We start from the raw sequence: 5,743 nt of genomic DNA on the forward strand, positions 1-5,743 counted from the left end.
AATCTGTCTGCAAGCCGCAGGTGAATGGCAGCCTGAAATTACCTGTTCTATGGCTGAATGAGCTGCGGTCAATCGAAAACAGGGATGGTGACTTCAGCTTTCCAACCTGGTGGCTGCTGGCCTCATCTGTGGTCTGACCGGTGTGGAGAACCGATATGGACCGCTTCCTTCCCCCGTCTCGAACCCAGAATTCAGCCCTGAGTACGGTGCTTGCACGGTTGGCAGAAACTGCAGCGCTGTATCCCTGCGTCGCTATCTCCTCGTTTCCCAGCGCGCGCTGCAGACTCTAGCCGCGGGGCGATTTGCTGAATAAGCAGTGTTACCCTCCTTGCGACAAACCTCTCTCGTTTGAGTCCCCGTAGCCGATCCTCGTGCTATGGAAATCCTTCCTCCAGGTTCCGGAGCACCCCACTATTGCTGGAAATTCCTAACAAGATATCCTTTAGCCGTCCTGACTTGTCATACTCCCACACAGTGAAGCAGCACACGGGGGAAATGCACTCCCCTCGCCGCCATCTTCCCAAAACCCTAGTAATAGGATTTAAAATTTAGAAGTTTTCAATCAAAGGGCTGGGGTTGTAGCTCAGTGGTAGAGCTCTTACCTTGCACTTGTGAGGCACTGGGTTTGATCCTTAGCATCACGTAAAAATAAATAAGCGAAATAAAGATATTGTGTCTAACTTAAACAAAATTTTTTAAAATTTTCAATTAAATGTCAATGTCATCTTCATACATCTTCAATGAACAAAGTATGAATGAGAGAAATTGAAACCCAAAGACCAATGGTATATGTGATGAACAGATATTTTTATGGTGATGATAAAAATGCAGACATCTCAGAATGGTAGAACAGAATGAAGAAAATGAATCTTGTCAAGTATTCCTAGAAGAAAAGATTGGTTAAAAGAATAAGTAGCATCAATATGAAGGGAGTGTGTGGGTTGCAAATTTCTCTTGTAAAAGGCATTTGAAGTCTTAACCTCAGTGATAGTGGTAGTAGTGGAGATGAATAGTGGGTAAAAATGGTATTAAGTTAATTATCCTTACAGTTTCTCAAGTTTATGGTTATCACTGATGTCTGTAGAGTTCCTTTGCCATGGTGCGTAATGAAGGGAGTGGTAAATTATTCCTTAAGCAACTTTTTTTTTTGGGGGGTAGAGGGATACCAAGGATTGAACTCAGGGGCACTCAACCACTGAGCTACATCCCCAGTCCTACTTTGTATTTTGTTTGGAGACAGGGTCTCTCTGAGATGCTTAGCACCTTGCCATTGCTGAAGTTGGCTCTGAACTCACAATCCTCCTGTCCCAGTCTCCTGAGCCACTGAGATTACAGATATGCACCACTGTGTCTAGCTACTTTTTTTATACTTCAGAACATAAATCCTATTTTTAAAATTTTTAAGTGCAATACAGTTATACGTAATGGTGGGGTTCATTTTGACATATTCATAACTGCATAGAAAAGAGTTTTATCCATTTCAGCCTTCCCCGCCTCCTCCCCTGGTCCCCTTCCTCAATGGTGTTGGTTTATCTTCTGTTTATTTTTTAAATTGTTATGTTATACTTATATACAAAATTGTAGTCCACTGTGATGTATTCATACATGTACATAACATAATTTGATCAACTTCATTTCCCAGTCTTTCCCCTTTACACAATGGAGTTATACTTAGTTAGAAAAAAGAACTAAATTCTGTTATTTACTGGTCAGTGGATAAAACTATAGAACATCATGCTAATCAAAACAAACCAGACTCAGAAATGCAAGGGTCAAATGTTTTTTTCCTGTATGCAGATACTACAGAAAACAAAGGAATAAAAAAGGGGGATATAAGTGAAAATAAAAGAGAGATCAGTAGAGTAGAAGCGAGGGTGGAAGAATGGAGGCAAAGGGGGTAAGGCCAGTTTGTAACAGTGTTTGCATTGTACCACTTACAATTCAACCAGAAGAGACAGATGAGGTGTTGCTCAATTCTGTTTTGAACCCAGCATCGTAGTGTCATTAAAAGTTTGAATATATCCTAAGATTATATACAATTTGCTCTAAATTTTTAAGGTTTCTCCAGTGTAACACTGTTAGAGCCCTCATGGTTTCAGAATAGAGAGAGTAAATATTTCTGTAAAAAAATTAATTTATTATTTTTTTATTTGTTCTAGTTAGTTGTAGTGACAGCAGAACGCATTTCAATTCATCATACACAAACGAAACACAATAAGACTAAACGCAATAGTTCAATAAATTAATTTATTGAATGTGACAGGGACCAAGATTTTTAATTTCTGACCTACATGAATCAATACTTAATCAATACTGCTCAGATCAATACTTAAGTGGCTTTGGTTAAGTGAAACAAAATCACTTCCTTTTGACTACTGATGTAAATTTTTTAAAAAGTCATTTTAAGCTTACAGACTGTCATATAGCATAATATTTGGAAAACATTAACCATAAGAAATCATTCTGAAAAGGTCGTTCATTTTATTCTAATCATCAATGCTATTGAATCATCCTCATAGGAAAACCGTGGAACTCCCTGTTGCACTCAGTAGCCATGCCAGGTCTCATGGTTAAGAAAGCACAACACTGTATTCCTTTCACAATATTATGTTCACACAAGCTAATCAATACTTCATTTATAAAACCCTTCGAGGCCAAAACTAAACTGGCACATGTTTTCAAATCAGAAGGAACATGTCTTTGCCCAGAACATTTTAATTTGGCCTCCAGCGTGATTAACAGAAGTGGTATGGCTGTAATGGCATGTGCTCCTGGCTTTGGAATCACTATCATGAGCAAGCATAGACCCAAGCAGTGCAAATGGGGAAAAATGGCTTTTCTCCAAGTAGCAAATTTCCTTGAAACATATTCTCTCAGAGCATATTAAAAAGAGCTAGAACGTCTGGTTAGTGTTTAGATCACCTTATAAGATCTCAAGTGTAGGCTACAGGTTGTGTACAATAGTAGCCATATAATAAACTCAGTGGGGATTTTGGTCTTGCCTAGACTCATTGTTTTGTCCATCACTCAAAAGATCTCAGATGAATTCATTTACAAGGCCATTGTGGGGCCTCCATTTCTAGATTACTCACAGGGAGAAAGATGTTACAATTTAAAAGCCAACAAACAGTGATGTATATGACAACAATCTCCTGTTCCAAAGCCTTAGAAAATATAACTTGCACATATTGTTAATTGTCAGACAGATAAATGAAACTTCCAAGTTTGTTCTCTCTGTAGTAATTTCAGCTAAATTTGGGAAGTATTTTGTGAAACTGTCATTTGTAGATATGAGTTATAAATTATTAAAATAGGTCAGTATATATTTTATTATAGCAATGAACTGTTATCAGGATACTGAAATAGAAATCATCTTCAAATTTATCAGTTTCAATGTTTTGTCCACTGTCCAACAATAAAAAGTTGAATTTATTTACAAATTAATTGTTAATAACTTTTTTCCGGATCTTTAAGTGAGATTGTCTATATATTTTTATAAAAATTAAAATCAACTGTGGATATGGATCTGATCTCACTGGAGTTTCACCCAAACCTACAAATCTTCCAAAGTTCATGTGTCACCACTCTTGAATTTGAATTGGGAATTCCAGCCAGGAGCAACAGGAAGACAAGAGCCAAATAAATTATAAGTTCTAATAGTCATTACCCTGGGAAGCACTGGCTGAAAAGCTGGGCCTGGAGCCAGGCAGCTTTTAGATACTAACTCTACACACAAATCATGATCCATATGTCTATATGGGTTAGAGGAGTAGAGAATAGAGCTTACAGATAACTTTCCTGAAGAACTAAATTAAGATTGGCTTATCTCTAATTAAAACTCCACTGAACTCACTCTATTTCATCTCAGTTCTTACAGAATTTTACTAAAGCTTGTATTGATGGTTGTTAGCTCTGAAGGACCTAACGTTGTTCCTGGGTGATATTCACAATAACACATCCTTTCCATCCATACCCGTTATCAACAGTAACCAATTACTTAGATTTTAAGCTTCATCTTTTAAATAGAAGTACTATTTTTTTGTGGATAGAGATATTAGTTAACTAGTATATAATTGTAATTTGAAATAGTACAATAAAATTAATTTATAAACAAAGAAGATGCTACATAAATTATTTACACAGGGAATCAGTGATGCAGTCAGAAGAAAAGTATACTTCCCCCTTAACTGTGAATTCACCGTAAGTGTAATGAGGAGAAATAAGACATTCAGGTTCCTCTGTTTCAGATCTTATCTTTAGCTTCTCGTTTAGCACTAATGATATAATCACGAGTTTTGTTATTACTTCCATTTTACTAAAGATAATATAAAATGGGATGATTTACTTAGTTTAAAAGATTAAAAGAAAGACACATGTTTACTATGAAGTCTATAACTTGAGCTTCTCCTCATCTTAATGGAGGTAGCAACCAATGATTTGTAAAAATTGATGATCCCTTGAGATTAAAAGTTAGATTGTGAAACACTATGATTTCCCAAATTCCTCCTCAAAGCAAAATAAAAATAATTCCATAAGATGGGCATATTGATAACTGTATCAGTCATTAGGTAAAATTAAAGCTTTTAATTGATCAAGAAATAAAACAAAGAGAATATTTAAAATACAATGGTAGATCATATTTTGAAAATCATTTAAAACTACATTCAACTTAGATTCCACTCAATTCTCATCCAAAAAGACTATTCAGTCTATTTTCTTTACCTTCATACTGTGATTATATGTATAATATATGTATATTCACTATACATATATAGTGAAATTAAAATATCATTAATTTTTAATTATCTTGGATGTAAAGTTTTTCAAAGAAGATAAAATACAAGAAATTCCAAATTTACTGCAATTTCTTCTTCAATTCTATATAATGACAAATTGTGCTAACAAAGTTAGAAGCCAAATGATGATCAGGAAATAATATTTTCAATTTATGAGAAGCAAATATTAATATCTTTGATATTTAATAATTACAAATTAATAGCAAAAATTTTCCAACACAATAGAGACACAGGCAAGAAAATAAACAGGTAATAAAGAAATACAAATAAATAGAAAACAGGTAAAGATGCTGATAAACTCATAATTAAAGAAATTACATCAAAATTTAACACGTTTATCTACCATATTGTTTATAATTCTTCATGAAGAATTAGAAAAAGAGATATTTTCACACTATCCTAGTAATTGGAGAGATTGTTATAGAAGATGTTTTGTCAATGTCAAAATACTTACAGTTTTTTTTAGTAATATAAATGCAAATTTAATATTGATACATATTATGATTACATATGTGAAATACACATAAAATTTCATATTGGTATACAAGATTTTAAATAAAATTTCGTTTAAGTACTGAGGTAAGGTAGGTTTTTTTTTTAATTTTGTTATTGTTGGTTGTTCAAAACATTACATAGTTCTTGATATATCATATTTCACAATTTGATTCAAGTGGGTTATGAACTCCCATTTCTACCCCGTATACAAATTGCAGAATCACATCAGTTACACATCCATTGATTTACATATTGCCATACTAGTGTCTGTTGTATTCTGCTGCCTTTCCTATCCTCTACTATCCCCCCTCCCCTCCCCTCCCCTCCCCTCTTCTCTCTCTACCCCCTCTACTGTCATTCATTTCTCCCCCTTGTATTATTTTCCCCTTTCCCCTCACTTCCTCTTGTATGAAATTTTGTATAACCCTGAGGGTCTCCTTCCATTTCCATGC

The sequence above is a fragment of the Marmota marmota genome, unplaced genomic scaffold (assembly GCF_001458135.2).
Source record: "Marmota marmota marmota unplaced genomic scaffold, marMar, whole genome shotgun sequence".
NCBI classification, from domain to species: Eukaryota; Metazoa; Chordata; class Mammalia; order Rodentia; family Sciuridae; genus Marmota; species Marmota marmota.